The sequence below is a fragment of the Miscanthus floridulus genome, chromosome 5, assembly GCF_019320115.1.
Source record: "Miscanthus floridulus cultivar M001 chromosome 5, ASM1932011v1, whole genome shotgun sequence".
Lineage (NCBI taxonomy): Eukaryota > Viridiplantae > Streptophyta > Magnoliopsida > Poales > Poaceae > Miscanthus > Miscanthus floridulus.
In genome coordinates this window covers 69,609,049-69,626,224 of record NC_089584.1, presented here as the reverse complement: position 1 = coordinate 69,626,224, position 17,176 = coordinate 69,609,049, and positions in this window count along the sequence as shown.

Below are 17,176 nucleotides of genomic sequence, written 5' to 3'. Positions count from 1 at the left end.
TGTGAGGGGTTCTTGACCTTTCCCCGGTGAAGAGCCAAAAGGTACTCTAGTGGATTGCTCATGGCTTGTGTGATCCTCATCTTGTGTTGGTTGTGCGGCACCCTATTGAGGGTTTGGCGTGTGAAGCCAATCAGTGCGTGAACCTCCAAGTGAGTGAATCACCACAACGAGGAGTAGCTTACCGACAAGCAAGTGAACCTCGGTAAAAATCATTGTGTTCATCATTTGATTCCGAGGTGATTGGTCTTCATTGTTATTCATCCTTGTGATTGATTGGTTCCTTTATCTACATGGCGGTATAACCTCCTTGATCACTCGCCTTACATTACCATAAACTAGTTGTTAAGCTCTTTAGTGTAACTAGTTGTGAGGGCTTGCTTGGTTGGTTGGTGTGGCTCTTTAGTTAGCCTTTAAGAGCATACTAACATAGGATAGTGTCATAGCTATTGTGTGAATAGATACTATCTAAACTAGAATTGTGATAGGTGGCTAGCTTTTTGAGTAGGCTAGCGCAACACTTGCTTTGCCTCATAATTGTCTAACCATTTTGTTATGTGTTGTTGTAGAAATTTTTATTAGGCTATTCACCCCCCTAGCCATTAGGACCTTTCAGTAGCCAATCTCGAGCCCTGGAGCGAAGGGACCAACACCTCCTACTGGAAGCTGGTGCATGCCAGCCAACACCTTTGCTCTATGTGATCCCCGAGGATCGCATATATCTAGCAACCCTCGGGCGAAGGATTAGTAGAAGCAAAGTCAACAAAGGACTACGACGCTGTCCACCAATAATTCAAGAGGAGGGGTTTCAATCCCACCCTCCTACAAGTGGGCAATCAACCGCACGCCAAAGAAGCTTTGCTAAGAATAAGAACATGAAGGCGCTCTAGAAGAAACTCGCGCTCAAAGCGGCACAGAGCCTCACGAGGTCCAAGCTCCACAAGAAGGAAACCTGCATCAACCGGTACCTCCATCACCAAGACGATGGCAAATCATCAAGGGCTCACCAAGGTTCATCATCAATCGGTGGGTAACAGCGAAGCTGTCGCATCATCTTCCATGAAAACGACATTCAAAAAAGTTCACCGCGGCAAACCCTTGATGTATTTAGAACTAGCACTGCTATGTAACCCCATCAAAGAAAATAAAGTAAAACCCAACATTCTTCTCTCATTCTATTTTCACCCAAAGCGCATCAAGTTTTAGAAAATGAAAAAATAGCAAGTCTTGCCTAAAAGAAAAGGCGGCATCGCTGCGCGTCAAGTTTCAGAAAACAAAAAAACAGCGAGCCTCGGCTAAAAGAAAAGGCGCATCGCTACGCGTCAAGTTTTAGAAAACAAAAAATAGCAAGGCTCGCCTAAAAGAAAAGGGGACATCGCTGCATGTTAAGTTTCAGAAAACAAAAATACAGCATGCCTCATCTGAAAGAAAAGGGGGCATCGCTGCGCGTCAAGTTTCAGAAAACAAAGTAACAGCGAGGCTCGCCTAAAAGAAAAGCGGGCGTCGCTATGCGTCAAGTTTTAGAAAACGACAAAACAACGAGCCTCACCTAAAAGAAAAGGGGCATCGCTGCGCGTCAAGTTTCAGAAAACAAAAATGCAGCGAGCCTCGCCTAAAAGAAAATGGGGTGTCGCTGCGCATGAAGTTTCAGAAAACAAAAAATAGCGAGCCTCGCCTAAAAGAAAAGGGGGACATCGCTGCGCATCAAGTTTCAGAAAACAAAAGGCAGCGAGCCTCACCTAAAAAAGAAAAGGAGGCATCGATTAAACAGCACCAAATAATGTTTACAATAAAATCAACAACAAAATCACACCACATCCTGACTCATCAATTAAACAACACCAAATATTATTTACAACAACTGGAACCCTCCACAGGGCTCCCAACAACACGTCAAAATTACAACAAGTACAACAACAATTGTTACATCGATAAAAAATAGACTTCAAGTCAACCCTTGGCGTCGGAACTCTGGGAGCATCCTCTTCAAAACACACCTCACATACCACTATAACACCTCTGGTGTTACGAACCTACTTAGCACCTAGGTTAAGGCCTCGGAGAATCAAGCCGAATGAGTTTTTGAATTTTAACAAGTTAAAACACACAGGCAACAAAAAATAATTTCTGTAAACAAAAACAAAATATAACGTATGTATAGTGCTTATGTAAAAATGGTGAGTAGATAGTGTAGATAAGAATACAACTTTAATTTTGGGAAGTAAATAGTGTTAACTAGGGGTTTGGGAGCTCAAAAATCGAATCCAAAATTTAAACTAGAACTTTTCGTTGAATCGACAAGAAATAGAACTTAGGTTACGAACGTCATTTTTGGTGAATTATATTAAGCAAAATAGTTAGAAGGTGCTTAAATGTTTTGCTCCTTTGGGTTAGTATGTAGTATGGGCTATTGAGTGAAATATTCATTGGTTGAAATTGATAAGGTTGAGACATAAAAAATTGCAACAAAAAGTGCTAATGGTTGTTAGTTCTAACCGAACCTCCTCTTCTAAGTCTAGAAATGATAGTAGACAATGCCGTTTTAACACTCAAATTCTAACCAAATTGTTTAAACACTAACTTCATGTTCTCATACTATTGGTTACCTCTAAGTGAGACTTGACCATGGCTTAGGTGGTAGTGGTGTTGGGTGTCACGATACCCTCGCAAAAATAGCCCGAACCTCGTTAAAACATGTCAAAGTTGTGTCGTTGGCGCTCTGTTCATGAACTGATATTCAGAGCGACGAGCTCACATTGGCATCCATCTACCTCCTTCCCTGGTGGTCCTCTAGTCATGGCGATAGCATTGTTAGGTCATTGTCAACATGGACTTTATGATAGGGGAGTTAGTTGAACCTCAACTGTGATCGTTAGTGACTTTTGCTATGCTTTGAAATGTGTGCATGTCACCCAGGGCAGCCATTCGGACTGGGTTCATGGTCACTGTGGGCTTAGCGTGGTGGCGCTGGGGTCACATCGTGACCGAGTAGCGGTCGTCAGCCGCATGTGTGCCAGGCCTATGCGATGTTGTGCCTAGGTCTTGCATGATCCAACCCAGCTAGCGATGGTCTGGTCACCCGGCTGTAGTGTGCATGCACCAACTCTAGCCACCGAGCCATGTGCAGAGTCATGGTGGAGCTGCAGCTATCACCGCCTTGCCATCATGGCGCTTGCCCCACCTTTCATCCTACCTACCGCGTCGAGTCTCTAGACGTGTGTCGCTGCCACCACGCCAAGGTTGATGTCCTCGGTTACTATGGTGACGAGATGTTTCCCTACCTCGCCCGCTAGCCGACACCGGTGAGCCCCCGCTTGGGTCCTGCCGCTCCATTCAAGCGCATCGCACCAAGCCCATGAACCATCACATGTGTGCTCATTTTTGAGCTACTACCATCAAGTGGAGCCACCGTGTCTTAATCTGCTCGAGCACGCTCGGGTGCACTCTCCACGGGATGACCATGGCTAGAGCTCTGCCTTTCTACCCACCAATTTGCCTAGCTCAGGGCTTCATAGTTCAATTCCTCATACCAGTAGGTGGAATACGAAGGCAACTAGGTGTCCCATCTTCCCCATGCCCGGTCAAGCATACCGATCGCCAATTTAGCATTTTGCTTGCCACCGGCCATGGGTGCCATCGTAGCTAGTGGATCGGGGATAAGTCTCAATCCATGGGGAAAGAACCCAATTGATGGCGTTTCTAGACTCATGTTGATCCACTCTAGCAGCTGCTCATGATAGGTTGGTTTGGTTTCTTATCATGGGTGCGGTGATGTGACAGTGCCGTGCTCGGAGAGTCGCCGCCCGCTCGGTCGCACATGGCTAGACCACCCCAGTGCTCCCATGTTTCAACCATCATTGGAGCATGCACCATGGTGAGCTACTGATGCTTCTCCACCACCTCTACCCTTTCGAGAGTCCGTAGGTTCGTCAGAACAGGCACACCACCGCCGTGGCTAGCCGCTCGCCACTGCTACTCTCGGTAGTACGCCACTGAGTTCCCAACCATCATCCATGCTTGCGGGTTTAGCCGTAGATGGTGGTCAGCCCTTTATTCATGTCACAGCGGGTCTAGCTCGCCCGACGTAACTGCCGTTGCCGCCAGTGTGCCACGCCGTCGCATGCAGGTATGCCGAGGACCACCCCATTGTGAAGGTAACATGTTCCAAGGTCTTTAATGTAAAACACGTCTCTCATGCAATAGTGATTAGAGGCACCACGTAATAATCGGTTAGTCCAAAGGTTCTTTTTCAAAACATGGGCGCATGGGGGCCTTCCGGTCTTGGGCCAGCTGGGCCATCACGACGCATGCGTGGCCTCACCCGCGCTAGGATACTGGGTCGATTAAGTCACCACCGGGCCTTTTCTTTTCTAAAGCATTTCCTAAATTAGTTTCTAAAACCAAACTTGTAAATTCAATATAAATTTGTGTAGTTGACCAAAAATTGTGAGACCAATTTTGTTCAGTTCCTAAAATCATGATCTACCTGTTAGTGTATTTTGTTCACAAAGTTTCATGGAAATTTCAAGAGTAATCTAATTAATTAGAAGCACTTAATATTATTAAAACATCAACTTGTAGGAATTATTGCAAGGAATTGGTAGTAGTGTTGGCTCTGGAATTTTTACAAAAAATTCCTAACATTATTAGATGCTCATTGTAATTTTTGTAGCTCCATAATAATTAATTTGCTAAGGTTGCTAATTGAGCCCTAGTTCAAATATATAAATTTAATCAATAAGAAGACAAAACACCTTGGGATTGTAGGACTAAAACATTTTTTCAGAAACAAAGCCTTACATGACGATGTGGATATGTAGCCTAGTACGCTAGTCGTTAGAGCTAGCTCATTAGCTTGTGAGGCATAGTCGTGTTCTTAGAGTTGTGGTTGCCATGGGTTAATTATGTTTTCTGCGTTGCATCTACGTATATTATAATAGGAATAATGATGGATCATAGAGTCGACTAGAGTAGTAGAAAAGATGGTGCCTTGGTGATTGTGTTGCCATGATGGAATGCTAAGCCTTGGTTACATCTTGCCCAGGCAAGCCCCTGTGCGTAACCCCTATTATTCTGCACTTTATCTTATGATTGTGCATTAAGTTTTAAGGAGTTGAATGAAATCCACTTGCATATATATATATATATATATATATATATATATATATCCTTATCCTATGAGTCCTACTAGTATGTCAGGATCATGTAGATTGCTATGCTAAAGGATTTCGGTAGAAGTCAAGTGATTACCTGTCACTCATGAGAGATAGGAAAGATATTATTATTCTTATTATCATATAAATATCACATAAAATATATATGGATGATAATTGGTGATCGAGACTGTGCTTTGGATTTTGATTTGGACTTGGTTAGGCAACCGAGCGAGGCTCTGGTTGCATTTGTCCCGCCTGTGTTGATTGAGGACCGTCTGTTGCTTGGTCTGAGCACCATACTGAGACCGGGTCTCAAGTGTGGGGGCTTAGAGTCCTAGTTTGGACGGGGACCTAGACCCCATGATAGGAGTGGAATGGGTTGGTCTCGTTTGTACCTAGGGTACAAAAGGGGCGTGTGTTTCAGGGTACCTAGCTGGGATATATTAATTCATGAATCACCGTTTCTGTGAGATGGTACGACTTGGCTATGGTCTAGCACCGTAGTAAGAACTGGAATATGAAAGATGGTAAAATGGTTCTGATTGCTTATCATATGCTTGAAAGTAGCATAGGTGCTTACATAGAATGGTTAGTTAATGAACTAATGATGACTGCTAATAAAATTGAATATAATGATGCACTTTTAGTAATGCTTTCTGCAGATGCAATAACCCACAAGCCAGATAGCCTTGCATATCCTTGGAGTCTTTTATTTCCTCCTGTCGGGTAAGTCTTGTGGAGTACAATCGAGTACTCAGGGTTTTATTCCCCCTATTGTAGGTGAACGAAGGATACATAGATCTGACTCTTGTGTGTGGAAACCTCCTGGTGGGCTCAGAGAGGATTCCTTTCACGAGTGATTGTAGTGTTTATTTATAACCCTCACTAAATGTTTTTATAATAAAAGTTTTATAATCTACTATCATATCTTGTATATAAATGTTCACCATGTTAATGCTTCACCGTTTCATGAAATAGATCCTTATTTCCACTGTAACTCTAATCATATGTTATTTTTCACTGTTGCGTTAAACTTGTATAATACTCTGATATCATAATAAAGTGATGTAAGAAATGGCTAAGAATGTTGTAAGCTTTATCCTCTCATTTATGATCCTAATGAAAAATGTGGATATTCGAGTTCTCCCTTTGGGTGTGCTCGACGGAACAACGTGGTTTAGTGCACTCTCTTGGGTACTTAGGGTCTAATGGAAGACGGGTACTCTATAGAGGGCATTAGATTAGGTGGTTCTACCACAACCACCTCCCTCACCAACCCTCCACAAACTCAGCTACATCATCCACAACCAGCTGCAAACCCTTACCCCCACCTAACCCCTCAATCTTTACAATTCACCCCCAAAGAATGGGTGTCGTAGGAACTAAAGGCAAATCACCTTCCAAAACCCTCGCGCGGTACATACATTGATGGTCACGCTCATCAACCTCCAATGGCTCTAGCTTCGGCACCTTCAACTCTCCCTCGGCATCTAGACTCAGGCACCCTCGCCCAGAAATAAAGTCTACAGCATCCTCATCATCAACATCATCCAACACCCCTGAAGTAGACCCCGAACCAAAAAGTAAGCGCTCGAACTAACGATTTGTAAGGTCCGCGTTCCACCAAAACCTACTCGCCTCCTAATTTTTCTTATCATATAAAGCATGCTTCGCCCACCAAAAATGATCGAACGACAACGAGGGAAACTTAGACTTAGCACGCACCCATGACGCACCATAAATAAATGTATCCTAACGACTTAACATCAGGGGCAAAACATCCAACACTTCACACATAGGCCCCATAGGAACCTACGTAATGAAGGCAACAATCAATCACCAACCAAAAATAGATCCCCATAGGAAGGCACACCAACTGTTTTCCAAAAAGTACCACCATCCTAACTATGACACACATCTGTGTCAAACCTGCCCTATAGTATCAACATCCATGGCTTCTATGGCTAGCGCTCCATCAACTCATGCTTCCTCGGTCCCAATGCCCGCTTCAACACCTTCGCGACCAACCCCAGCAGCGATCTTGCTGGCGGATGTCGTGACCCTCGTGCTTGTCGACGAGGTCCCTACCTCGCTCGTTCTGGTAGTAGAGGTTAGAGCATCCTAGGGCTGCATTAGCTAACAAAATCATAAACAATATAAAAAGGGGGAAAAGGAAGAAAAAAACAACAAGACTAAAGCCCCAACATACCACGTGAGTGCCAACCGCCGCCTTGTCAAAGGCCAAAGCCCAACCCTTGCCCTCTATCCAAAACTTTGTCAAGAAGCGCGCGACAACATTCTTGGAAAGTCGGTCATTAGTGGCACCTCACACATCCTCTAGACTAGGAAAGTTATGGTTAACCTGCCCAAGCCTCTTCAAATGATCACATCCAGCGCCCTAAAAAGACCTTACAACATCGAGGGTAGCCCCATAATCCCCAAAATCAACAACATTTTCCAACAGTTGAGAAAACTGGCCAAGCTCTGCCTGTAGCCACACTGAAAACATAGCAGGATCAGCTTTGGGTAACACCCTGCTTGACTCTATGCCACCCTTAACAAAAGCAATATCGATGACAACCTTCACCTCCTGCATATAGGCAAGCAAAGCGGCAAGCAAGTCTTCCAACTTTTTAGCGTTCTCCTTCGCCAACTCCTTAGCCTTCTTGCAAGAATCCTCAGCCTTCCTCAAATCCTCGTCCTTTCTTTTTAGCTTTGCATTAAGATCAACATTACAACACAAACACGCCTCCGCATCTTCAACCAAAGCTTTATTCCTCGCAATCGAGGCCTCAAGCAACCCAACTTGCCCAGATAGCTCCTTGTTTCTAGCCTTCAGGTCAACCTTCTCCTTCTCCAATGACGCAACTCATTCTTTTAGCTCAGTCTCAACATGACCATGGCACCGATGCATAGCTCGAGCAAGCATAATGGCTGTAACCCTAGCCACCTCAACGTCCTCAGTCAAATTATCCAATAACTCATGGGACATCAAAAACTTCACCTCTGACATGCAAATTCGGTGATAGGTCCCCACCAAGAACCGATGCTCCTCTTTAGTCCTAATAAGAGGGCAATCACGGAGGTTAGGGCTAGTGAAAACGTCAATCTCAGGCTCATTAGCACCATAGCAGATAGTGAAATGCCTCAAACCACTGTGGCTAGCCTCACGAAGAGCATGCTTGCCCATACCAGCTCTAGGCTCATCTTCATCGATAGCAACCTCACATCCCTCCCGTATGCTATGCACGTGGCAACGGCGAAGCATTGACCTAGATCTGGTCAAGCTAGACTCAACTTCCCTCCCCTCATCAGCTCTGCCACCCTAAAACCCAAGCTCCTTAGAACTAACAGTTCAAGGGTTACCCAATTCGTCATGCCCCTCATCGTCTTCATCATCATCATCACTGCTCGCGCCATACTCACTACTGCTGCTAGAGGAAATGGGCCCATCAATCTTCACCTCCTTAGAGCCCTTGCTCCCCTCTTTCTCCTTACCATCATCACCATCGTCATCCAAAATCACTTGGAAAATAAGCAGACAGGAAATACTTGGCATCTTATGGCTAGGTAGAGCCCCCTCAACCACGCTCGGCCATGGCACCAGTGAAACCATAGCCACCGGCCATACCATTGCCACAAATGAGGCAACAGATGAAGCAACAACCTTTGACACGGTAACACAATCAACCTTAGATCCCCCAGCGCACCCACGACCACGCCTACCTCACTTAGATGTACTCATGAGATTATCACCGGCCCTAACTCACTTTCTTTTCTTGCCAACATTGGCATCTTTTAGCTCCACAGATGGCCAATCTGGGTAAATCAACCCAAGCAAGTCAAAGAACCATTGAACATGATGACGATCGGCCAAGGCAATCTTTATTGCCTTATTCTCAGTAAGAGCCCCGATGAGTTCCTCCACAACCTCTGCAACCTTCTTATACACGACCTTAACCCCAGCAGCTAGGGTGTCACTCTTCCACAGCATCTTCGACCAAGCCCGCTTGACATCTAAGCCAAGACTCTTCAAACCACGCGCTCAATACTTCTCATTATCCTTTACCGCAAACAACAATTGATTAGCCCTCAAAGGCAAAACCTTCATGCAAACAAACTCCTCAACCAAGTCACGCGCACACTGATGATGCGATAAAGTCCCAAGCATATCCATAGCAGTGGCACAACCATTAGTCATGATACCCTCCATAGTCACACCATCAAGCCTCAATAGCTTCCCACAAAGGCTAGGCTCGCCTTCCATCCTAATATAGAACCAATTTTTGGTCCAAGGCGAAGCCTACTTGTTCTTCTGAGCTTGAACAGGAACCTCCGCACCATGACAATAGATGAAGGTATAAACACCAAATAAGAAATGCATAGGCTTTCCATCAATAGTCACCTTCCAAGGCTAAGGATGGACCCGGTGAACTCGGACAAAGCCCTTAAGATCGAGCTCAATACCTTGAGATTTATAGCCCCAAACATAGATATTGAGCTTCACAAAACTAGAGGGGCTCAACTGATGAAACTTAAGGTTAAATCTTTTCAGCACGCCAACAACAAGAGGGTGAGATGGAAACCTCAAACCAGCCAAGAAGAATTCCTTATAAACAACAACCTCGTTATCATGAGTGTCCATAGATTATCATCGATAGTCCTCCAAGGGATATCCCATGAAGGTCGATTGATCGGTAGAGAGCCATGTAATCAAGACCAAGAAGGCAACAGAGACGCACGAGTTAGATAGCTTTAGGCCATCAGTATGACGTAATACCTAGTCATGTGGTCTGTTGGATTGTATTGGCTATCGTATGATATTGCGTGAGTTTGGAGAGGGTCCCTGCCCACCTTATATAGTCTGGGGGATAGGGTTACAAGTCGGTTAGATCTGAGAGATAACTAGAAAGTAATAACAGATTACAGGAATCATGGGATCATACGTATCCTAACAGATCTTGTAGTATCTTTAGGATATCTTTCTGGTGTCTTGCAAGAGACACCGAGTAGTGTCATGCCCCACAAGGCTTCATCTTATGGGTTGGGCCGCCCCTAGGGGCGTAGCCCATGTGGTCTACCATGGGTATCCGGGGTCATACCCCCCATAGCTATTCCTCGAGCACCTTGTACCCATTGTGCAACACCGTCTTGAGCTTGTTCGAGTAGGTATGAACAAAGCCAAGCAGTCAAACTCAGGGTCCAACCACCGTGATGAGTTACCAAGCAGCGTGAACCATCATCGAGCAGCGCGAACCATCGCCGAGCAACATGAATCATCACCGAGCAATACGTACCATTGCCGAGCAGTGTGAACCGTCGCCGAGCAGTGCAACCCAAGTACGACTTGCCATAAGGGTCTAAGGAGCTCAAGTTCAGAATTGAAAATGTCTTCATAGTGGACCAAGTGTGCCCACTTAGAGTCCGACCACGAGAAAGGGAGATAGTCTTTAGCTTCAAGATGCATGGAGTCTTCTAGAATAAAGCAAACACACTCACCGTGAGGTGAAGTGTGCCTACTTAGTCCCCGAGCCTGACAGTAGATGACGTAGTCATATGGTGCCAGGGTCTAAAGTAGATGAATAGTATAAGACCAGCCAAGTAGGCAGCCAGTCCCTAGACGTAGCTCTGAAATGAGAAAAAGCACATTCACCGCAAGGTGAAGTGTGCCCACTTAGTCCTCAAGCCTGATAGTAGGTGACGTGGTCACGTGGTGCTAGGGTCAGAAATAGTAGTCAACAGAAGAAAATCCCTAATGCGGCGAGGAACCAAGACGTAATGCTGACGTAGTCTTTGAGCCACAAGAGGAAATCTTAGAGAAAATAAACCATGGAGAAAATACCAGAGTAATGGCTATACAATAGTAATTACTGAGCCATAACAAATTGCGGAGATAAAAGGGCGATACGGGCCATGGTTACGCAAAAGCCTAGGTAACGGCCCACCTTACTATTGTGGAGAATTCAGAGAGGTGCCAATCGTGGGAAATGGTTTCCCAAAAACCCTCAAATGCGAAAAGGTGGGGGAGTGCTTTATAACTATGTCGCCACACCCTGCGCTCCCACCTTTGCCACTTTGCCATTTCATCTTCCTCCTCAGCCCTCGCACTTCTAGATTCATACCCATGCGTGTTTCCACCGCTAGCCCTAGTTTAGATCTGAGAGATGGCACCTAAGAGGGGAGCTGTGAACCCAAAGACAGCAAGCCCAAAGAAGGTGAGTGTCGAAGCCAGCCGTGACGAAGAGTGGGTGCCATCGCGCATGGGGGAGGCGGAGCTCAATAGATTGGTGGAGGTGGGCATTCTTCTAGATCACGTCACCACCTGATGGCGGTCGGCTAGCTGTGAGCCCTTCCTAATGCCTCATATTGATGAAGTTGTGGTGTTTGAGGATTATTTCTAGTGCGGGTTGGGATTTCCTATTCATCTTTTCCAGAGGGATCTGTTGGAGTTCTAGGTGATTAGTCTGTGCAATCTCCACCCAAACACCATCTTGCACATCTTGATCTTTATCCACTTCTGTGAGACGTATCTAGGGGTTCTTCCGCACTTCAACCTCTTCAGACACCTGTTCTAGTTGAAGAAGAAGGCGGCGGTGGTTCCAAGGTGGTCGGTGGCATATATCTGCAACTTCGAGATGGAATGGTGAGCGAGTACATCACTGTATCGCTGAATACTTCTCTAAAGGGGTGGAATGCCAGGTGGTTCTACATGAAGTAGAGCCACCCTACAATCCGTTGCGACATCGACCACATCTCGGAGAGCCAAAAGAGCTAGTCAGAGAAGCCAAGCAGTGCCAATATGGAGCAGGTTAGGGAGCTCCTTGGCTTAATAAAGGGTGTGAAGACCAATAGTGGATTGGTGACGGTGAGTTTCATAGTGTGCCACGTCTAGCCCTACAAGGAGAGGGCCCACGTAGCCTTTGAGTTCAAGGGGGAGACCGACAGCACCCGAGAGAGGATGGAGATGCTATCGAGGGACGTTGTACAAGAGCGGGCCATAGAGCTATTCGCTCCACTTGCCTCATTCAACTTGCTAGGGTAGATGAGACCCTTTCACTACAAGAATCTACCTCCTTAGGTAAATATCTCAATTGTGTGTTCCTGATGATGTTTATCATTTATCGTTGTTGTGCAGTGGACTGATTCACTTATGTAAAGATCCATTTGCAGGAAAGTGCAGTGTACTTCTTGGGCGTTCTGAGGGGCGATTTGCCGCATTCAGTAGATGCCTGGTCACCAACACAACCTAAGGAGGGAGCCGTCAGCATCTCATCGGAGTCTAGAGGCATGGACGCTAGTCGGACCGAGAGTCCATCCCCAGTGTCAGAGAAAGTCTAGGGGAAGAGGGCAGCGGTAGACAAGCCAGCCTAGAAGAAGAGAAAGATGGTGGGTGCCGCTCCCCTCAAGTCGGGTAACATCTTGATTGGCAGTGACCGGACCACTCGGAAGCAGAGCGCCGCGATGTCTGAGTGGTTGAATGACGACGAAGTGTCAGTGGCTCCTCCACCGAGCACTAAGGTGCCTCCACACAACACGCACATAGAGGAGCAATTAAAGGGAGGGGAGGTAGTCCCCGAGCAGTAGGCGAAGAAAGTCCCTGAGCAGCAAGCAAGGGGAGTCCCAAAGCGGCGGGCGGAGGAGAGGCCGATGGCAGAGACCGTGAGACCTCCACCCCAAGGCATAGGAATCGACCCCAAGGCCACGGCTAGGGGCTCGGGTAGGCAACATCGGTTTAGAAAAGTGTACCAGTAGGCTGATATGTAAGTATCCTTGCCTTTGAGTTATTTTGTTGGTGTATCCTTATCTCTTTTGGTGACTAACAAGCTGATCTGATGTAGTGCAAGGTGTGCGGAGCATCTGACCCCACCCATTCAAATTGATGAGCAGCTAGGGGCTGGTCCCGAGGTAGAGGCAATGTTGGTGGCTGCCATCCTAGATTCCTTAGGTGCTCGGCAGTCGGCGGAGGAGTCAGCCACTGCTACTAATGGACTTAGTGGCGGCGAGAGGTTGGCGTCGATGGCAGATGGGTCGGCGACAGTGCCCGAGGCAATGGCAGAAGCCACCATGTCTTTGGGAGCAGAGAATGGAGTCACCAATGCCACGCCGAAGGCTGGAGCGGAGAAACTTGTAGTGCCCAAGGAGTAGATGGCACTCCCTAAGGCATCGAAGGGCATGTTCAGACCCACTGTCTAACCACAGATCCCCCCAATGGTGCCTCTAGCTACGGAGGAGGAGGATAAGGTGGAAGAGATCGAACGTGAGGAATCTCAACCCAAGCTGTCTGAATCCTCTGTAAATGCGGTAACGAGGTGGTGGTTGTTGAGGAGGAGGACACCACCAGGGAGCTTAGGAGACTGGAGTCCACCCTTGCCAGAGTGATGAAACAAATCAAGGTTAGTACTATGCCAGGAACGCTCGTCTTTAATGTTGGAGATTATTCTTCTTCATTATCTTGGTGCTTTTGTAGGGGATGACTTAGACTATCGAACAATGTCGCCAGCTAATCAAGAGGATGGAGCCCCTCGCCGAGGTGAATGAGAAACTCAAAGAGGCAATGAAGCTTATGGAAAAGAACATCCAGAGGGCCCATCATGAGCGAGACCTTGTTGAGTCCAACGCGCGGGACCTAGAATACCAGAAGGGCGTCCTGTTCGAGCAGCTATGAGGCAAGTCCAAGCAGCTAGCCATTGTCTTCGAGCAGCTACGGAAAGTCTTCGAGTAGAAGAAAGGTATGATGGATCAGTGAAATCGCTTGGCGTTGCTAAATTATTATTAGTGCTGATGACCGCTATGCTTGTAGAGGAAGAAGTGGAGCTCGGCCAGCTACGCTAAACCATTGAGCAACTCCGAGAGGAGAAAGTGAAGGAGTCAGGGTGAGCTGACAAACTAGCCGAGGAGCTGAAGGGTGAGTACTTTGTGGTCGGAGTTACTGGTGGAGTAATTTCTGTTGCTTGATGGACCCTTGTAATGTCTATAGATTACCATCGAAGGGTTAAGGCACAATTTGATGTCCTGGAGCAGGATGCCAGAACCCAGTGGAACAAGCCCAACGCCTTGGTTGCTAGAAGCAAACCAGTGCTCTACTATGTTGACCTAGAGGTGGCTCCTTAGCCTGATGGCAGGCCGTCGTATCCAGACACCATCATCAAGAGGTGCAAGGCGGCATAGGAGAACTTCAAGAGCTTCAACCATGATGCCATTATTACTGTCGTTACTTAGGCCCTTGCGGTGGTCTGGTCCCACTACCCAGCCATTGACCTTTAGGCGATAGGGGTTGGATTTGCCGAAGGGATGGGCGAGACGGAGCATCAATAGCTAGAAGATGTGGTGGAAGACACGGCGAAGATGCTGGCTGGTGACATCAACCTATTCGGTGAGATCGACAGCAATGGCGAAGCTCAATAATCTACTCAGAGAGTTATGTTGTATTAACTTGAGAGAGTAGTTAGAATGCATAAGGGCATAGATAGGCATTTGTATGTAGAAATGATGTAGAGTGACAAGTGCATGTTTATGTAGTTTGCTAGTGGCGCGGTGAAAAAATCATTGTAGTGTTAACCCTAATGCAATTATGCATAGTATAAGTAGCATCCGAGCAGTTAGTTGATTACTGAACTCTTTGGCCTAAGCTAGCCCATAGTCCATAATGTCGAGCGCGGAGCCCGTGCACGTGTAGAAGGAACATGCATGACCAAGGAACCATAGCCGACCACCCATAACATAGAGCACAGAGCCCGTAGCACGTGTAGGGAGAGATCAGAGACTAGGTCTTCTCCATAGAGAACAGAGCGGAACGTGTGCTGCTCGGCGGTTGGCGAATTAACTTGGAGATATATGTAGTATAAGTGGCATCCGAGCAGTTAGTTCTTTCACTGAGCTCTCGACCTTGGCTAGCCCATAGTCCATAACATCGAGCGCAGAGCCCATACACATGTAGGAGGAATAGGCGTGACCAAGAAACCATAGCCAATCACCCATAACGTAGAGCGCGGAGCCTATAGCACGTGTAGGGAGAGATTAGAGACTAGGTCTTCTCCATAGAGCACAGAACAGAACGTGTGCTGCTCGATGGTCGATGAAATATTTTGGAGAAATGGAGAAACACGACGGAGTGTTTATAGTGATCACATGTTGGAGATATGGAGAAACGTGGCGAAGTAGTTATGGCAATCTCATGTTAGAGATACAAAGAAACATGGCGGAGCAGTTATGGCGATCTCATGTTGGAGATATGGAGAAACGTGGTGGAGCAGTTATGGCGATCTCGTATTGGAGTTCGTTAAGGAGTAGCTTAGAGCTCGACGACCATAAGTGGAGATTAAATTGTAATGGAGAAATAATGGAGACAAATTATAGCGACCAAAACTTTATTCATCATGGAGAGGAAAAGACATATCTAGAGTGTTTCAAGGATAGAAATGTATAAGGTGCTTGATGTGCAATGAATTGGGGATATCAATTTAGTCCAAGTCATGTAGGTGATAAGACCCTGGTCAGGTAACCTCTTTGATGATGTAAGGCCCTTCCTAGGGGGAGGAGAGCTTGTGCATCCCTTTGGTTTTTTGTTTTCTGTGGAGAACGAGATCGCCGACAGCAAATGAATGACTTTTGATGTTGCAGTTGTAATATCTCCTTAAGCCTTCTAGATATTTGGCTATGCAAACGTAGGTGATCAGGCGTTCCTCCTCAGCCCTATCGATGTCCTCTGTCTGAACAGTTGTGACTTCCTCTTCGTCAAAATTTTCCAACCTAGGTGCTTGAAAGGCAATGTCTGCTAGTAGTATGGCTTCTGAGCAGTAGACCAAGAAATATGGAGACATACTGATGCTATGACTAGCTTGCGTGCATAGTCCCCAGACCATAGCTAGTAGCTCTTTGAGCCATCTACCCAGATGCTTTTCTTCTTTCTAATATAGCCTCTTTTTGAGGGCATCAAGGATCATGCTGTTCGCTCTTTTGACCTGATCGTTGGCTCTGGGATGGGCAACAGAGACATATTTGATAGAGATGCATCGGTCTTTGTAGAAGTCCCAAAAATGATGACCAGTAAATGTAGTTCTGAGGTTAGTGATAATGCTGTTTAGGAGACCAAATCTGTGGATGATATCTTCGAAGAGCTCGACTGCTTTCTTTGTAGTAGCCGAGACAAGCGGTTTATACTCGATCCACTTGGAGAACTTGTCGATGGCAATGTACACATACCGAAAACCACCTAGCGCTGGCTTGAAAGGCCCAATCATGTCTAGTCCCCAACATGCGAAGGGCCAGGAAGCTAGGATGGTCTATAGTTCTTGTGCCGGCACGTGTATTTGCTTGGCAAAAAATTAGCATCCTTCACAACATGGGATGAGATCTTCTCATTAGAGATGGTTGTGGGCCAGTAAAAACCAGCTCAAAAAGCTTTGCTGACTAGGTTTCTCGAGGCCACATGGTTGCCGTAGGAACCAGAGTGAATTTCGAGAAGTAGTTTCACTCCCTCTTCTTGGGTGACGCATTTCTACATTATGCCTTCCTTGGAACTTTTCCTCATCAAGTTGTTGTCCACCAGCACGTAATGCTTGCTTCAATGGATTAGGCATTCGGTTTCAGTCTTGTCGGTGGGTACTTTGGTGCTGGTGAGGTACTTGATGAACTATTCCCTCCAATCAACGGCCAGCGAAGGTACCATAAGTACCAGCTGCTTGGTGGGGGGGGATTTCCTAAACTTCCTTCTCTTCCTTAATGGATGGCGCCAAAAGATCTTGAATGAAGACCCCAGGTGGAATCATGGCATGAGAGGAGCCTATCTTGGATAGGTGGTCGGTGAGCTAATTTTGATCTCATACCACGTGGTAGTACTCGATACCGTAAAATTTTCCTTCAAGCTTCCTGATTTTGATGCAATATTCATCCATCTTTTCACTAGAGCAGGACCAGTCTTTGTTGAGCTAGTTTATGACTAGCATGGAGTCCCCGTATACCATGAGGCATTTGACGCTGAGCTCAATGGCTATACATAGTCCATGGAGACATGCTTCATATTC